The sequence below is a fragment of the Mixophyes fleayi genome, chromosome 1 (genome assembly GCF_038048845.1).
Source record: "Mixophyes fleayi isolate aMixFle1 chromosome 1, aMixFle1.hap1, whole genome shotgun sequence".
NCBI classification, from domain to species: Eukaryota; Metazoa; Chordata; class Amphibia; order Anura; family Limnodynastidae; genus Mixophyes; species Mixophyes fleayi.
Window position 1 is genome coordinate 109,318,777 of NC_134402.1, and position 20,567 is coordinate 109,339,343.

Below are 20,567 nucleotides of genomic sequence, written 5' to 3' on the forward strand. Positions count from 1 at the left end.
TTCCCCTCTAGTTTCACTGAAGTGGGTGTGGTCAGCAGGACTTGGTATGGTCCCTCAAATCGTGGCTCCAGAGTTTTTCTCACGTGTCTTTTCACAAAGACATAGTCCCCTGGCACCAAGGCATGTGTTCCAGTACAATCCTCTGGATCTGGGATAGAAGAGAAAACTCGAGAATGTGTATTAGTGAGGGACTTCTGCAATTCTTTCACATAATTAGTCAGTTCACCTTGGTGTTTTACCATAGATTGAGGAAAATAACACCCTGTTTTTGGCGGCCCCCCAAATAATATCTCATAGGGGCTTAGCCTGTGTTTTTTGTTTGGTGTCGTCCTGACTGAGTATAGGGCAAGGGGGAGGCACTGTAACCAGGGCATTCCTGTGCTTTTCATGGCTTTTTGTATCTTAAGTTTCAGAGTGCCATTTAATCTTTCTACCTTGCCACTACTCTGTGGATGGTAGGGGGTATGGAATGCCTGACTGATCCCCAAATCTGACATGATAGTTGTCATTACTTCACCCGTAAAGGTGGTGCCCCTGTCTGATTCTATCACTTCTGGGACACCATATCTGCATACTACTTCTGACAGTAGTTTCTTTGCTGTATTTTTTGCTGTGGCTTTAGCTACTGGCCAGGCCTCCGGCCAGTTTGAGAATAGGTCAATGACCACTAGGACGTATTCATATATCCCACATTTAGGTAACTGTATATAGTCTATTTGTATACGTTAGAATGGGTAGAGAGGTTTTGGGGTTACTCTGAGGGGTACGGTCACTGTGTGACCAGGATTGTTTGTGTTACAGATGGCACAGGCCTTTACCAGATTACTGGCAGCAGTGCTGAAGCCTGGTGCAATCCAGTGTTTAAACAAAGAGTTAATTATCCCATCTTTTGAGACATGTGTGGGGCCATGTTCTAGTGTGGCCAGTGTGGGAAAAAGGGCTCTGGGAAGACGGTGTTTGTCTGCTGATCCCCATAATCCCTTTTCAGGTTCTGCTCCTCTCTTTTTCCACTCCTCTTTTTCTGACTCTGTAGCCTGTTTTTGTAAAATTTTAAGCATCTCTAGGTCTACAGGGAATGTGGGAGTGGCAGTGGTCAGTAGATAATGTTTGACCAATGGTAAATCTGCTGCTGCCTTAGCAGCTTGGTCTGCCAGTCTGTTTCCTTTTACCTCTAAGGTTTGTTCCCTTGTGTGCGCTTTTATTTTTATGACTGCCACTTCTTCAGGCAGTTCTAAAGCTGTGAACAATCTCAAAATGATGTCTGCATTTTTTATTGGTTTCCCATTGGAGGCCATAAAATGTCTGTTTTTCCAGATGCTTTGATAATCATGTGCTACCCCAAAAGCATACCTGGAGTCTGTGTAAATATTAGCTGTTTTCCCTTCTGCGTATTGGCATGCACTGATTAGTGCTTCTAGTTCGGCCTGCTGTGCTGAAAAGCTAGGTGGAAGGGATTGCTGAATCAATATTTCAGTTTCAGTTGTGACTGCATACCCCGTTTTAGGGGAACCCTCCTCGTAGTACCTGGACCCGTCTACGAATAGTAGTAGGTCAGGATTTGCTAGTGGTGTTTCTTTTACATTGCCTGGAGGTGTGGTTTCCAAGTCCATTAGGGCTAAGCAGTCATGATCATTAAATCTGTGAAAATTTTTGAGTTGCATTTCCTGCCCTGTCACAGATTGTGCACTCTCTGCGCTGTCACTGTGTGCGCTGTTTGCGCTTACATCAGTGCTTAGGCAGATGCCACTGTCATTAGTGCCCGGGCGGATGTCACCGTCTTTCTTACTGCTAATCCCCTCTTTTATATCCATGCAACTTGGGAGCAATGTTGCTGGATTTAAAACTGTACATCTTTTTAGTGTGACATTCGAGGGTGTGAGAAGTGCCACTTCATATTTGGTTAGTCTGGCTGCAGAAATGTGTTTTGTTCTGGCTTGATTAAGTATTTCCATTACTGAGTGTGGAACCTGAATGGTGAGTGGGTGGTCCAACACTATGTCTGCAACTTTTTGTAGCAGTAACGCAGCCGCAGCTACTGCTTTTATACACGTGGGAGCTGCTGTTATAACAGGGTCTAGCTTTTGAGAGTAGTATGCTAGTGGTCTCTGTTTGCCCCCATGTTCTTGTGTCAGTACCCCGTGTGCATGGCCATTTTGTTCGTGACAAAACATGTTGAAAGGTAGTTCATAGTTAGAGAGGCCAAGAGCCGGGGCACTTGCAATCAATTCCTTTATTATTTCAAAGGCTGTTAGTTGTTCACTTGTTAGAGTGATTGGGCCTGTGGCGTTACCCTTGGTTACAGTGTAAAGAGGGTCTAAGAGTTCTGAAGCATTCATTAACCACTCCCGGCAGTAGCCAGCAAGTCCTAAAAAGGCACGTAGCTGTCTCACTGTGGTGGGAGGCGGGAACTTTTGTATGGCAGTTACTCTAGAACTCAACAGGTGTTTAGCGCCTGCTGATATGCAGTGATCCAAAAATTGTACTTGAGGTAAAGCACACTGCAATTTTTCTTTTGAGACTTTACATTTCTCTTGTGTTAGAAATTTTAGCAAACTTTTTGTTTCCTTTAAGCAAATTGTTTCAGTGTCTGCACAGAGCAGCAAATCATCTACATACTGTATTAGACGTGTATTTTCATGTTCTGGTGCCCATGCAGTTAGGACTGTATGCAGGGCTTCAGAGAAGGCCGATGGGGAAATGGCTGCTCCCTGGGGCAATCTAGTCCAACAATATTGTGCATCATCTACTGTAAACGCAGTGCATTTCTGACTATCTGGGTGTAGTGGTACAGAGAAAAATGCATTTGCTAAATCAATTACAGAAAACCTGGTAGATGATGCTGGAATGTCATTGAGTAATACATGGGGATTTGGGACAATCTCTTTTCATGTGTCCTGTCTGTTTGCAAAAGAAACATGCTCCGAGGGTTGTGCCACTAGGGTCTCTTGCCCCTCTTTTATCACTGGTAGTTTGGATAATATAAATAGGGGTTTTTTTCTTTTTCTGCTCTTCCCTATCTTCCATTGCCCGTAATATATCAAGTAGGACTTCCATGTCCATACTACCTGCCTCTGGTCTGTTTCTGAATAGAGATTCTCTCATTTCTTGTTTAAGACCCATGAGAAAGGTATTTTTAGTAATTGTACTTCACGGAGTTCAGCAGTGCCGAATCCTCCGTCCGTGTGATTGATTAGGCACCGATCATACCACTTACGGCAGTCTTCCCCGTTATCTTGCTTTAAGGGAGTGCCTACCGGGACTTTACGTTGTTCTGCAGCTGCCCATACATTCATTTTGGCTAAAAAGGTAGTTGCAGATTCAGAGGTTAAGGCATTATCTCCTACGGGACATTCTACATTATCCGAGTTTTTAAGGACTGCAGTTCCACTCGGGCCAATTATAATTTTGGCTAATTCTTCCAAGTCTGACCATGTACAAGTGTAAATTCTATTCATTCTTCTAAAGTAGGCAAGACACTGGGTGGGATGTTTTCTGGGATCGGGACTCTTATCACAGATATCCCTTGACTCACTCGGGGTCCATGGTCTATGTTGGACAGTTCTGCGTATTACTGCAGGGGGGTCTGCATTATCTAATGTGGTGGAAGTTCCCAAGGGGAACATATCCGTGGTTAACTGTGGGGGATCACACTTCTCATCAGTGGATTCCTGGGGACGGCCACAGAATGGACAAACTTCTGAATATGGGGGGACACATCTAAAACATTTTTTACAAGTGGTTCCGTAAGGGAGATCACTTTTGACTTTATTGTTGAAAGGTTTAGTATTAGGATTATATGGCGGTGGTCCGGTGACCAGAGGAAACGCCCATTGTCCATAGAAATCGGGCTGTTTCGTGGGTCTTTGTCTTAAATTCAAGTCTAATTGGTTATTAGAGAGGGGTCTTAAATCAGGGTACATGATGGGTCCTGATGGGGAGGGTGGATATGGGGGTAGAAATGGATTATTATTATTATTTGGAACACCAGGGACCCCCACCACTGGTGTTTCTTCTTCTGTATCACTTAAATTTGTCAGTTGTAACATATTACTGGGGATATCATCATCTTCTAACTGTTCTGCCAATTTGCACCACATCTGACACCTTTTAAAATATCCTTTTTCCTTTAAAACTTTCTCATTGTCTTTCACAAACTGTTTTCAGAATGCAACTTTTAATGTGCCCTCTTCAGACAGTCCTACTACTTTAAATAATTTCCTCATTCCCTTAGTGAGGTCTTTACCTCCACGTTTAGACACGTACTGTATTGGACTCAGACCGTCATATATTTCGGGTCTTTGTTGTCCCTTTATGGACCCTTTATTTCCCATTAGGAATTACCTTATGGTCCCTTTATGGACCCTTTATTTCCCATTAGGAATTACCTTATGGTCCCTTTATTTGAATGAGGATTTTTATAACAAATTTGTAGGACTTCTGCCTTTTTTAATATTTCTCACAACTTTCAATAAAATCCAACAGAAAAAGACAATTATAAACAATACTGTAACAATTTGTAGAGTGATTTCACTCACTTCTCCTATTTCAGATGTGGTCACATTAGACATTTATCATATAGATGTAATGCAGTAATTTTGTTAAACAAAAAAATTCAACTTTTTAATCTACCTTGATACCCTTAATAGTATCTGTTGCCAGAGCTCAGAGATCCCCCTCAATCAGACTGAGGTACCCTCGAACTAAGACACTACCTCCTTATACAGAGACAGCACTGTAAAAGAGTAAAAATAAAGCTTTTTACTCACCAGCTGGATTTTGTTGATGTCTGTCTGTGTACAAAGAAGAGGTCCCAAAGGCGTCGAGAGGTCTGATGTATTGGAGATCCCGGCAAACGAGCCCCCACTGAAACTGTCAGAGATAGCCTCTATTGGGTCCTTTCTCTCGAGCCCTGGCACCTGTCTTAAGTGGGTATCGATCGATAGAGAGACAGACAAAGTTCAGTTGTAAGGCTGAAACTCGATCTGGTTCTGACCAGCCCCCAGTCAGAGTAGCTTTATTTATACACAGAAGATGGCACAAAAAGATGTATGGTTACACAACAAAACAGCAGTTTGACATTTAGGATCAGCAGATGTTCTTGTTTCAGTCGCGCAAACCTGAGGCGGAAATGGCTGCGGTTTCAAAGGTGTGGGGTTTTCACAGGAAACTGCTAGATGTGCAGACTTCTTGAGAACATGTGAAACAAGCAGAAGAACAAGAAGTCAAGTATCGGTTACATGGTAATAGTCTGCAGAGCCCTGCAGACTATTGTTTAAACATTAATTATACAAAATGTATTATTCTTCAGAAACTGATTAAATGGATATCTCTCACACTGGTTAATTGCTGCATATATTAAACCAACCTTAAACATCAGATTTTGGGGAAAAATTTATATTGACCACACTGACCAGACTCTCAGGAGAATCCAATTTAAAATTACAGATGTGGCTGGGCATCTGTCATTTGTACTTAAACTGACATGGTAAACACCAAAGCTAAATGCTATAGGAAATGAAAGCTGGTCAATAGGCTCTGATTAGCTGATTGAATATTGACATTCTTATGGGTTTTTTTTTTCCATTGGACTACTTTTGGACCGAAGAAAGATTCCCTATGGATTCTCATAATAAAAAGGTAAAATAAAAAGTTAAAATCAATCAACATCTATTTATATCGCACCAAAATATTCTGTAGTGTTTTACAATTGGGAATAAACATAGTAATTAAAGACACATAGACACATAGAGGCAAGAGGGCCCTCCTTGCAAGCTTACAACCTGCAGGACAATGGGAGTTTGATACATGAGGTTAAGTGCTATGTATTGCATATTGGTCCAGGAAAATTGCAAAGGTAAAAAGTGCTTCTTGGGCAACATGTTCCAGTCACACAGTAATGTTGGCCAGGGGGATTAGAGGGTTGTTTTGTTTTGTGTGAACTGTTAAAAGGGTAGTAATAGGGTACCCTACGAAGGTTGTGAGGGTGGTTGAAGAAGTTAATAAGCTTGCCTTTAAAAGATGGGTTTGACGACTAGAGGATAGTGTTGTTGTGCGAGGGAAGGAATTCTACAAAGTCGAGTAGGGAGATATTTTGAGACAATTGTGGAGATGCATGTTGGTGCATTTTTGTTGATGGACTTGTATGATAGTAGATAACAATACAACCAATGTAGAGACTGACAGAACAAAACAAAACAGCAGTGTAAGAACGATTTACAAGGAAAATCAATCTATCATCTGTGTGCAAAATAGATTGGTGTGAAAGTTGGGTTCAGGGAAAACCAGTAAAGATGGTACTGCAATTGTCAGTGCTGAAGATGATGAGTGCATGAATAAAAGTTTTTGCAGTGATTTGTATGAAATATGTGTGTATTCTGGAAATGTTTCTTAGATGTATGTAACACGATTTAGATATAGATTGGATCTGGGGAACAAAGGATAGTTCAGAATCAAGGCTCACACCTGGGCAGTGACCTTGTGGGTAGGAGTTTGATTTTTGGTATTTGATTTTTATGTTCTCCATAGAAATAAAATATGTACCTTTGTTCCAGAGGGCCCTGGTTGGGAGGATTTGCTGGAGCTTGTAGCCCTGCAAGCTTCAACACACTCTGGTAACCACTGGCAGCCAAAGGCATGCTGATGTTTGTAGTTTTTAGAGCACCAGAGCACCAGTTTGCCTAAGTAGTCAAGGGCTGTAATGGCTAGCTGGAACTTGTAGTTCCACAACAGTACATAATTTGTTTTGAAACACACTATTACCGTGGCACCCACCATCAAAGAAGTCTCAGGAAGAATCCCATTGCTATTCAGCAAGGGGCTGGATTGTCAGAGGGGGAGAGGGAGAGGGACCTCCACTAGGGAATTCCTCCCAAAACTGGGGGCTGATTTAACATTACAGCAGGGGGACCCCACCCCGAGAGACTCCATGTTATAGTGTGACCAGCCCAGCCTAGCATAGCCTTCTCTTGGTTTCCACTTTTAAAGGGGACCCCATGCTCATTGTCCTCCAGCTTTAGTGGTAACTGGTCCAGGGTAGAATACTGTTGCTGGTTACTTGTTTTACATATTGTTTTTTAAATTATTTACATTCTACAGCTCTATGTGGACTGCAGCAGATATGCCTACTATCTGGAGATGTGGCCTAGTCTTACTAGTGTGCATCTCCAGGGTCCATGCTACTCTTACATGTACATGCTCCTACTGTACTTAATTTGCACTTGCATGCCTCAATCCCTCTCTTGAGCTTAGATTATGGTTTCAGCTTAAACTCCATCAGTAAAACAAAGCTGATTTTTGTGACTTACAGTTGAACTCTAAACAGGCTCTATGCGTGGAGGACACAATATCCAATTGAATATGTTTGCGCATATTTCTTCTCTGTAAATAGCACTGATGCTAGAATAGACCTCATTCTCCTAGACAAATAAGTCCTCTAGAAAGTCTTCTGATCTACCATCCATGACATTCCTTGGTCAGACCATGGCCCCATATGAATTAGCCCTTCATTGAACCATATTACTAACATAATTGGAAATTGCAAAACCATTAAAATAAAAATGACTACTAACTCAAGCAATACAGAACGTTTCTGAGCTAAGCAATATCTCAGATGTTAGTGCAGCCTCTATCTAAGGAGCACATAAAGCCATATTTAGATATCTCTTTATAGAAATGACCTCATATCTCACAGAGCAAATATATAATATTATCCGCACATTACAACAGCTTAATAAATTACCACAAAAGCCTGCACAAAAACTCAAGCTCCCCTTAGCAATAAGCTTAATTAGCTATCTCAATACCCCATTAAACTAGCACCTCAGTTGTTTATGAAGGGAAACAAAGCTGACAAATTGCTTGCAAATAGATTAAGACAATCACAGTATAATGTATTTTTTAAATAATAAATACAAACCCATACATATTGCTGTCACATTTGCTGAGTATTATTCACAGCTACATAACATTAAAGGTGACCCCCAATCGGTTAAGCTATCTGAACTACAAAAATATTACTTACTTAAATCTCCTGTCTGTCTCTCAAGAAGATAAGAAATTTCTAAACTCTTCCTGGACCAGACTTGACATACTCTCTGTCATAAGCAGCATTGCATAAGATAAGGCTTCTGGACCCAATGGCCTTTTTAACTCCTACTATAAAACCTTTAAAAATATCTTATGCAATGACTTGTTAGCTGTCTATAATAAAAGATCCCATTCATCGTCATTATTTCCTAAGTAAATGCTGGAAACTAGGAAAATAATGATGCCAAAATCATATGAAGTAATCTTTGTTACAAATTTTGTACTACAGCACTATAAAATACATATTTAAAAATGTATGTAACATTTCTAGCTAACAGACTAAACCCCCATCTCACAAGATTAGTTAACCCAGATCAATCAAGCCCCAGACAACACCAGACATATGTTTAACTTATTATATCATATTCATCACACCAATATCCCAGTCCCAGTTTTAGAAATTGATGCTGAAAAGACATTTGACTGCATAAACTGACTATGCATCTATCGGCAGCATAATACAATCTGTAGTATACTTTTCACAATGTTTCCTTTAACTTAGGTGAGATAGAGTTGCTTGTTAACAATGTTCTGACATTTCTTTAGGCCTCTCCATTTGGTGAGGACCATAAAGAAGGCCATATAGAAGGAATGTAATCCCCTTATAAGTCAGGTATTTGTAGCAAACTAGTGAAGAGAGTGACACCATAAGTGCCTGAGTTGGGGAGAGAGAAGACAAAAAATGTCTAATTTGATTAACTATAGTTGTCTCAATATTTGAGAAAATATTTGGTCGGTATCTATCTGAGAAGCCCCACAGAGATGACCGATTAGTCCAGTTCAGAAGGATAGACTCAAAATCCAACAAAAAAAATCATTCCCAGAGGGGCAATAGCAGTTACAATTTGTGTGAAATGTGCAGCAAGATAATACAGTTTTATATCCTCTAGACATAGGATTCTTCAGTATATTTTATTATATTTCTGGGGTTCTGCTGTTCCATATAAATTGTACAAGAGGTTTTTGAATAATGTTTAGTAGCGATAGTGGAACAGCAACCGCTACTGTTTCAAGAGGTATTATCACTTGGGAATAACACTAATTTTGACTGATATGACCCTGCCTAACCACAACATTATCAGCTGATTCCATGTCACTAACTCAGCCTGGAGTTTGTTAAGACTGGGGGAAAATTTTCCTGGCTTAAAAAATAATATCTCAATGGTATGGACCCCTGTCAAATATTTCATCTTTTTTGTTGCCAATTCAAGTTGTGGCTAGATGTGAGGCATTCTCTATCCTGCGGGGAGATATAGAAAAGCATGGCCTCTGATTTTAAATAATTGAGTTTATATCCTGACATCTTACTATATGGGTGCAAGGCCTGGTACATATTATATGAGTTATACACACTTGTGAAGTGTGTATGCACTCACGACCAGCAGTGTAGGCAAATCTCCATAGATTTTTCAAAGTTATTATCTTTTCAGCACAATGTTATGACAGTTGAAGTGCACAGATAGATTGTGTAAGTGGGTACACATGATTCGGCATGCTATTCTGGAGAAATCTTCTGTAGCGTGTACCCAGCATTAGCACCAATCGCTAGAAATCCTGTTCAGGATTTCTTTGAGCATGACTTATTCCTTTGGCAATTGATCTCACCTGATCAATTAGAAAAGGAAAAAAAAAATTGAGAGCTATGTTTACTGAGGGCCTTCCACTCCTGAAGGAAAAGTGAATACTCAGGAAGGTATGTGATATAAATTTCACAAAAAGATTTTTTAAAAAAATGTGTTTGACATATATTTTGGCACGCAATCAGGGGCAGGCTGGGCCGGGAGGCATATGCCCCCCGGTGCGTAAAGTTAAATTGTATTTTGGGCTGCCTGGTGGTCCAGTGGTAATGCGATGGACACAGCCTTTGTGGTTTGTGCAGGGGCTGTCACATTGCATACTAGTCACTGCAACCGCATCATTCATTCATAGAATATTATACTACAAGCTGTAGTACAATATTCTGTGAATGGATGATGCCCCCGCAGTGACTTCTATGCAATGTAACAGCCCCTGCACAGACCACAAAGGCTGTCTCCATCTCATCTCAATTGTAAGACAGTAGCTAGATCCCCTTCACCCTGTGACATCAGCAGGTCATGTGGCTGCTGCAGTCACATGGTGCACAGTGCAGGAGCTGCTGCTGGAAATCATCATGTTGCTGGGCTGTCACTGATGGAGGAAAAGGTAAGAAGAAGGCGTAAAGTGATGGGGAGGGGGCATGTGTGTAAAGCATGTGGCAGAGGGTGCATGTTTGTGTAAAGCATGTGGCAGAGGGTGCATGTTTGTGTAAAGCATGTGGCAGAGGGGGCATATGTGTATAAAGCATGTGGCAGAGGGGGCATGTGTGTGTAAAGCATGTGGCAGAGGGGGCATGTGTGTGTAAAGCAGGTGACAGAGGGGGCATGTGTGTCAAGCATGTGGGCAGAGGGGTATGTGTGTGTAAAGTGTTATGAATATTGTTTTATGAATCATTTTAACATGGTGTTTTCAAATGTTAATGTAGTTTTATTTAAATAAATAAAAGTATTTTCACATCACTGCCTCTATTATATCTAAATATAACAGACTTATAACATCTGTATCTGGTACCATTCCTTGGTAATCTACCCAATCATAATAGACTTAATATAACATTTGATTATACAAGAACTATTGTTGACCATCACAATATATTTAGTTAATAGTCAATTACTCTGGCTGGGTCATATCATAAGCAGCATCCCCTATACATATTGTAAAGTACATAGGAGTTTTTACATACTGTCCAGTAAGCACCTAACAAGTTTAAACCTTAATACACTTTGTATTACACATTTTGATAGTGTTGGATCAATTGTATATGTGTCTATGTGAAATGTAATAAGTATGGACCACCTATAGACCTGCAGCTGCTTTAGTTATACAAAGACAACTGGGGTTTGAAAAAGTGGAGATGTTGCCTAAAGCTATCAATCAGATTCTAGTTATCATTTATATAATACATTCTACAAAATGACAGCTAGAATCTGGCTGCTATAGCCAACATCTCCATGGTTGTGGGAAATGGTTATATTTATTAAACGAAAATGCTATTTAATTTATTGCTGTGGTTGTTTGTTTGAAGGGCAATAGGTTTATTTATTAAAAGGGAATACTGTTAATTTAATGTTCAGGCTAGTTGTAGGGAAAAAGTTCTATTTATTAAATGTGAATAAGATTATGTTAATGTTGGGGCTCGAGGGGGACAAAACGTGGGTGCTATATTGATTTAATGCCAGGGATAGTTGAAGTTTTCTAAATTTCATGTACCCATTTTTTTTTACCAAATAGGGCCTCCAAGGATCCAGACAAGCAGCATCTGAGCTAAAGATATCCGCAGCCACAGGTGGTGAAAGTGACAAGAAGAGGTAGGAGAGTGCCCTGAATCTGGTGGGGCAGACCCGAATTTAGGTGACTTTCTCTCCTAGTCAGGTTTTGGTCCATCTACAAAGGACTGGGCCAGGGTGTCAGATTGAAACCTAGTGCTCTGCTCCTCCTACCAGTACCACCATATATATACCCCATTATAATCAGCCTAGTCTAAAAAAAAAAAAAGTGCGATGGGAAGAATTAACATATAAAATAAAGTGCAATATAAAGTGAGGTTTGTTTTTTGTTGCATTATTTCTTTTCATTATTTAAGATTTATTATTTAAAATAATAATGGTTTAAGCAACACTAAAATAACCTCTTTTAATATTGATAAATATATATTGTATAAAAAACCACCCTTTAAGGATGGGCCGCTACTTATGGACCAGGGCAATATGCTTGTCACCCAGGGTAAACTCTGCCAGCCACGCAACCCAACTGCCTGCGTGATATATATATACATTATATTAGTTAGTGCTTATATTTTGTTTTATTACTATGTTATGTTATGTTTTCTTTCTTTCTGCTGCATAGTTTGCAGAGTTACACTCCATGTAATAAACAGGCCTGAAGCTATGTGAATTCACCTGTGCCTGCAAGTCATCTTTAACCCTGAAGAGCCCTGTAATTTGATACAAAGCATTTCCCAGACTAAGGAGCCTTTGTCACCGTAGGTAATATGATCAAATAACATTGGATTAGAATTTTTCATATAACCTGTTTCTCCAGAGTGCTCATTTTATTAATGTTTCAGAATCCAATTTTCCTACATAGGATTTTGAACAATATGAAAATCATGAGTAATCATACAGTAAGTTTGAATTTAACCCACTTTACATTCAATAAATGGAAAATAACATGAGGGAGGGGGGCAATTGAGACATGAGAATGTGATTTTCCCACTTTTAAAACATGAAACAAGTGTTAAAATAGCTTGTAGAGGTCTATTTATTAAAATTACTCTTGTGCCTCCCTGTGGAGCAGCTCATTTTCTTAGTATTGCTGTAGTAAACATATTTAGAAAGGTTAATTATATTATTCAGTTTTATCTGAGTCAGCTTGTGCTAGTTTGAAAAAAGCAGAAGGAACTCTATCCACTATAGGCAAATACTAATTTTCTTGCTTGTTTCGACTGCCAGTCAATGTACACCCACTCTGGAGCATTTTCTCACACAGTGTGCCGTTTAGAATGTGATACAAAAAATATCACTCTAAAAATACTACAAGTAGAAACATCATTAATAATAGTGTCTGCACTTTTAGCTGTCCTCATGGACCGCAGTGTAAAATGCTCATCAGAAATGCTGGGATATAGTACAAGCATGTTTACTCTGCCATGTAGCTAATGAATCTTGCTGCCTGCAGTATTTTCTGAGCATTGTTCTTGCATCTTGTTCCAAAAGCAGTGAGATGTAAGAAAATGCTCCCAAAACGCTTATTCTGAATGAGCCTTGAAAAATATTTGATTACTCCGCTGTAAAAGAGGTCAGAAAGGTAAGGTTTAATGTCTGTAAAAACAAAATAAAATAATAATATGATTAATCTTTTATTACACTGAGGAACAGAAAATAGAGAAGGAAACTAAAATAGAGAAGGAAACTATGGAAATATAATATCCTTTTATGGGCTAATCTATACTCTGACACACAACTTAATAACAAGGCAATCTGTAAGGGTCAAAAGCAAACAAACCTAGTCCAACATTGTGTTATTACACAGTATTTATCTTAGAAAGCAGAGAAATACTACCCTGATCTCTGTCTGAATACTGACCCTGTCTGTTAAGCACTTGTTTTGACATCTGGCTTGGTTCTGATATTGTCTGTTAACCACCTACCCTGATCTCTGCCTGGATACTGACCTTGTTTGAGTGCCAAATGTCCTGCCCTCAGCCTTGTCCTGCTATCTAGTACTGCTGCCTTTCTTTGGAGGAGCTGAATACTGGGCGTTAAAGTAATCCATCCGAGTACCCTAGTGAGTCCTGTTTTTGTTACCAACCTCACCGACGTTCATCACTATGATATTTCTAGTGCTGATGTCAGAACAGGTATAAGTCCCTACTACCATGTGCTAACTTTGGGGGGACAACTTTGTCCTGGTGAGCATATTGTGTTCTATGGGAAAGGGGGCTTCTAAAGGTGAAAGTCATGTGCAGCCAGTTCTAGGGGTCTCATCCATCTTTCTGACATTTGGCATCACACAGAGGGAGTATTGTCAGATCGGGGTAGGATAGACTGTAGTGAGAGAAACTGAACAATTTAAGTTTAGGGTGGAGTCTACTGTATGCAGTGATGGTGTTATTGAAGGATTTGTATGTGAGTATGAGTAATTAGAATGGAATTTTGGAGGATGTAGGAAGTTAATGTAAGGATCTGCAGAATGTTGTGGTGAATAGGGAGCACAAAGAAAGGAAGATCGGTCTCGCTGCAGAATTTAGGACAGTTTTTAGGGGTGAGGGAAAAGCCAGATTGCAGTACATAAGGTAGGAGATAATGAGGGAGTGGATAAAGGTTTTGGTAATGAGTGAGAAAGGGGCATATTCTGGCAATAATTAGGAAGAAGAGACAACATGAGACTGAATGAAGACAGCATGCAGAGGGGCTGGGGAGAGTAAGATGTTGTCAACAGTGAGGAAGACTTAAGTCTGGTAAGTGACCCTGAGAGAATGGAATATGATAGTGATGCCCCATTCAGGACCAGTGACTTCCTACAAAAGGACCATATATATATATATATATATATATATATATATATATATATAATCTGGAATGGTTGTATCACTTAAGTAAGAAAAGGAACCCTATAACCGAGAGTACATGGACAACTGTGCTTGTGGGATGTACCCATGTGACCTGCTGAGAGAGGAGGAGAGTTCTGTGAGAGGCACCTGTTGCCATGGTGACAGCAGCTGACTGCCAGAGGGAGATAGAAGGAGCCGGAAGCCAGTTAATGGAGCCTGTATGCTGAGGAGAAACCTGAGGAGCGTTATATAGCTGTTCTACAGGACTGAGTGTACCGACTGAAGCAGTCAGGCAGGACTGAATATCCCTCCTACCAGGAGTCATAAGGATACAGTAAGAGAAAACAACTTTTACACAGTTGAGGTTTGGCAGAGTTAAACTTATATAGACTTAATTATCCTGCTCAGAAGGATGTTGTCAGAGAACAGTGACAGAAACAGCAGAATATTGATATTAGAATCAGATCTGTAAGGCAGAGGAGTTATAGACAGTCCAGCATTAGTGACCTATACAGTTAGCCATTTTGTTCTGCTATTCAGCAAAATATTTTAAGATAATGCATCTTCATAAGAGTCAGTCAGTTGTTTATCTCAAGTCCAACTAAAAATCAGCAGCTGCACCTAATAGGAATGCCCGCTCTGGCTGCTCCTGCCTTACATCAGTATAACTGTGTCTCATGATATCTAACAGCATATTTAATGGGGTCAAGCGGAAGTAATGCTCAGGACTGGCAGGTTATATAGTGTTTCCAGTTCAGGATTTAAAAAGCTTGCAAGCTGTTTTAATTAACATTTATGTGCACCATCAAAGCCTGGCCAGGGAAGAAACAACTATAAAACGTACAATATGTTTGTGACGTAATAATGGTTTGGATTGCCTTTTTAAGTTGCAGTTACCACCAGTAGACGCTGACTGTTAAATTGAAAACTAAATATTGCATGTTGTTTTGTATTTTGTGTTTAATGTGATACTGTGTTTGCCACAATTATCTTGCTAGTTCTGCAGAGAGGATAACAGACCTAAGGGATTTTTTAGTTGTGGTCTGTGCAAGGCTTGTCAATTCACCATTCCTACTAAACACTATGTGGATAAATATGGAAAAATCTGGAAAATTATGGAATTTCTAAACTGTAATTCCTGTGGAGTTATTTATTGTTTGACCTGTTCATGCGGACTCAATTATATAGGCATGACAAGCCGTCCTTTTAAAAAACGGTTACTTGAACACATTGGCAATATCAAGAATGCATTGAAGGACCAACGGAATTTTAAAACTCTGACAACCGTAGCAAGACACTTTATGATTTTTCATAATAGTGATCCCAAGCAGGTTAAAGCTTTTGCTATGGAGAAAACCACACTAAACCTTAGAGGGGGAGACATACAGGGACAATTGTTGCGAAAAGAGACCAAAAAGATCTTCCTGATGGGAAGTATGTCACCCTATGGCTTAAACGACTATAACAGCTATTCTGCATTTTTATGAATTTAAGGAGATGAATATACAACATATGTATATATAAATACGTAATGAACTATACCTACCGTGATGATTTTTATTCACTGTTGATTTCATATATATGGGTTTTCTCTACCCCTTAATTATTATTTGTTTTATATGTTGGTTTAGCACTTTTTAGTTAACACATCACAGCAACATCTACACATTAATATTAATAGTAACTATTATCTTTCATAATACACTGGAACAAATTAAAATTGAAAATAAAAATATAATAAAAATAATAGGAATCAAAAATAGAATATAGATTAACAATAATATCATATATAAAAAAACAATAAAAATAAAAAATAAAAAAATAAAAATATAAAAAAATAAAAAATAAATAAAATAATCATAATAGTTAATTTACATATAAAGAATTTTTATTACCATCTTTACATTTTATTTTATTTATTTTCAATATGTCACATTATTACTTCACTTTTCACCACGGATGGTATTACAATTCTCCTCACTTACTGTGATCCATGCAATATTTAGCCAAATCAGCCATGATCAGATCGATTTTTGCTTTATATTATTGAATCTGTATCATGTTGAAATCCAGGTTATCATATCCATAAGAACAGACCAACTGTATTAATACTTCATTCCCTCTTCTAATGTTTTAGAATGATGCCTATATATGACATACTTGTTATTAGGAGTTTTCTACATTCAGACATTCTTAGCCAATCACGCTATTATAGGGGCAGGATTATAATCTATCCTCACCCTGCCATTGCAGCATTCAGATGACAATCATTGTCATCCCATTCATGACGGGATTGGCTTACTTTATCATGTGATTCATGGGGGCTGGCCTTATGGATTATTTAAGGCTGATCTAATCATCAATCTGGTTGCCTTGAAAAAGCTAATTAAGCGAAACGCGCGTTGGCGTTCGCTCTGTGTGTTCTAAATCCAATTATGTAGATAGCGCCATGTATATATCTAGTCCTTACAGACCTACCAAAATTAAAACGATATTTATGTGTGGGGTTCTGGGGACACCACAGCGACTAGCGCTTCTACTTAATTCAGGGTCAGAGGGCTGACGAGAGACACAAGATACTAGTATCTAGATAGACTACCAGTGTGTGTGTCATAAATCTTAGTGGATACAGTTTACAGACAAGTTAGACTCACACATAAGTGTAGATGTGAGCGCCTTACTAATGTTTGAACCTCTATGATTCATAAGTGATAACGGAGATATAATTAACATGTGGGGCTCTGGGGACATTATAGTGATTAATGCCTTCATATGATTCAGGATTAGAGGGCTCACGAGATACTAATCTCTGGATAAATTATCAGCATGTGTGTTAGGAATTATAGCAGGCATAGCCTCTAAACTTGTCAGACATATATAAGTAATTATAATACCAAGTGTATCCTTTTTTTGGGGCAGAGTATAGTTTGACGGCTTATATTGTCCCTACTTTTTTAGATAGATAATGAGCCTGTTACCAATTGCAGTGTTCAAACTATACAACTGGCACATACTAGTTATACTATTTTAGTATACTACATCTCTGTCCTTGAGAATTGCACCAGGACAGCGATTAGGGCTCCTAATTAAAGGAGACTATTTGACCTAGTAGTCTATGGTACTTATTATGATAAGATAGACAGAGGATAGACAATCCTACAGACATACCTCTGCATTAAGACTTGATAGTTGCCCACTGATCCATGTACTTATATCATATTATATGATTTATCAGCCCTAAGAATTCGAACACAGAGCGATTGTTGCAGTTGATTTGCAACTTTTAATTTCACTGTCCTTGTTTTCTTTTAATTATTTCGCGTAGCTTTCATTTTGCTAGGATGTATGTATTTTAACATATACCAATAAAGATTTGCTTTTTATTACATACACCTTCATTAACTTCGTATCCTAGAGTGCCCCACGTCATAACCTCTGTTCTGTCCTTTTTGTTACCAATAGTTCTGCAGGGTGAAATTAACCTTTCACTTCGGAAGTTAGACAGCATGAAAGGGTTCCTGTAAAATAAAAATATGGTTATTTTATTTTATTTGTGTCATCATTGTGTATTGGGGCTTTGGGATCACCTGTCTCTCTGCTGTGGTGTGGGAAAAGTAGTTGTTGCTGGAAACGTCTATCAAGGTGAAAAAAACCCACACAAGGTAAATTCGCACAAACAACATACAAACAGTTACATACCCCTTAAGGGGTGATATAAGATGAGCTCAGTTTTGGACATGTGTATCGTTAGCACATTGAAGTAAAGATGAAGGAGAGCCAGATGGACCCATGGGATAAAAGAGACAGAGGTGTGTACAGGGCAGAAGTAGAGAGATGATATTGAGGTTAGAGTGTGAGTGGATTTTGAGGCCTTGGTTTGGGGGAGATGTCAAGGAAGAAGTTAGTGAGGAGGACCATTGAGAGTGAAATATGGGTATAATAGTAGTTCCAGCTTGTGTAGGATGGGAAGTGAGAAGAGTGCAAGTTCTACAAATGTCTACTTTGACACTGAATACAAAATATGAGCAAGGATTATCTAATCAATTATGACTTGTCCGGGTACTGCTATGTCTTACGATTGTTGAGCTACTCAAGCTCATCTGTCCCAGCTTTATACGGCACTCCTCCCTTCAAATCTTTTCTTTTTACTTCCAGCACTCTCATTTCAAAAATAGTGTCAAATTTCAAATTTGTATAACAAGGTGAAAGGAAATAAAACCTGGAAAAAGAAACAGGAAATAAATATAGCAAAAAATTATTGACAAGGATCACAATATTGCAATACTGGAGCATAGGAAATATTTTGTTCTATGCAAAGAAAATGATTAACAGTACTTGTAGGGGTTAGCTCCTTTCTTAGTAAGAGCAGTTCTGGTGGTATTATTATTATTTCTGATTTGTATGGTGCCACCATGCTGAGCAGCACTGGACTTTGGGGAAAACATAAAGTGCATAAAATGTGGACATATAAGGTTGACAAATTAAGTGCAGACATGAAAACTAGGTGTGTGCACCGGCCACTTTTAGTGTTTTGGGTTCTGATTAGCTTGAGGTTTTGGGTTCTGATTTGTTTTGCCAAAACACCTGACGAAAGGTTTTGGTTCTGATTTCGGGTTTTGGGTTCTGATTTATTTTTTAAAAAGCACTAAAATCCTGTTTTTTTGGTTGTTTTCCACTCCTACGCTATTATTAACCTCAATAACATTCAATAACAATCATTTCCACTAATTTCCAGTCTTTTCTGAACACCTCACACCTCACAATATTCTTTTTAGTCCAAAACGTTGCACCGAGTTAGCTTTCTGGACTGCGTAGTGGAGTGGGCCCGGTACCCAATTTGGTACCGGGGCCACAATACCTCCGCCTTCAAATGGTCTCAATTCCACTGCACAGCTGCCTGCTCCTACATCCTCTGCAGCATATACAGGGTGTAGTTCGAGCGTGTCAATGCCTCTTGTTTTTGACGATGACAGGTCATTTTCATTAATTTTGGATTTGGACCCAACACTGAATGTAGTTGATACGCATCTATCTGGACTGCATAGTGGAGTGGCCCCGGTACCCAATTTGGTATCGGGGCCACAATATATCACCCTCAACTGGTCTGAATTCCACTGCACAGATAAAAACAAAGAACATAGTATTAAAAATGGCAGTTCCCCTTTTTTGGAACTACAGAAACAAAGAACATAGTAATAGAAATGGCAGTTCCCCTTTTTTGGAACTATAAAAACAAAGAACATAGTAATAGAAATGGCAGTTCCCCTTTTTTGGAACTATAGAAAAAAAGAACGTAGTAATAGAAATGGCAGTCCCTCTTTTATGGAACTATAAAAACAAAGAACATAGTAATAGAATTGGTAGTTCCCCTTTTTTGGAACTACAGAAAAAAAGAACGTAGTAATAGAAATGGCAGTTCCTCCTATATGGAACTATAAAAACAAAGAACATAGTATTAGAAATGGCAGTTCCCCTTTTTTGGAACTACAGAAAAAAAGACAACCTCCTTCAACTAGTCTAAATTCCACTGCACAGATGGTGGACACCGGACGCACGTCTAAAACCAACATAGCTGTGCCGGTGACATGGCCTGCAGGAATATCTCTGATGGAGATAGAACTAGGCCCCAAAGAGCACATAATGCCAAAAAAAGAGTTGCAAAATGGAATTGTCCTTGGGCCCTCCCACCCACCCTGATGTTGTTGAAATAGGACATGCACACTTTTACAAACCAATCATTTCAGCGACAGGGCCTACCAAACTACTGTGGCTGAAATGATTGGTTTGTTTGGGCCCCCACACAAAAAAAGCTATTCATCTCTCCCTATACAAACTAAACTGGCTCTACTGAGGCAAGATGTCGTCCTCATCCTCATCCTCTGATTCCTCTCCCCCTTCAGTATGTACTTCCTCATCCTCACACATTATCAATTCGTCCCCGCTGGACTCCACAACCACCGGTCCCTCTGTAGTATCTGGAGGCCAGTGCTGTACTTGATTGAGGAATTGATAATTCATTTTTATGAACATCATTTTTTCAACGTTCTGCGGAAGCAACCTCCTTCGCCGTTCACTGACCAGATTCCCCGCTGCACTAAAAACTCTTTCCGAGTACACACTGGAGGGGGGACAACTCAGGTAAAATAGAGCCAGTTTGTACAGGGGCTTCTAAACTGCCTTTTTTTCCTGCCAGTAACAATAGGGACTGTCTGACATGTCTATTTGGATGGTGTCAGAAAAATAATCCTCCACCATTTTTTCTATTGTGACAGCATCCAATGCAGCGACAGTAGACATGTCTGCAATGGTTGGCAGGTCCTTCAGTCCGGATCAGATGTTGTCTGCATCCCCG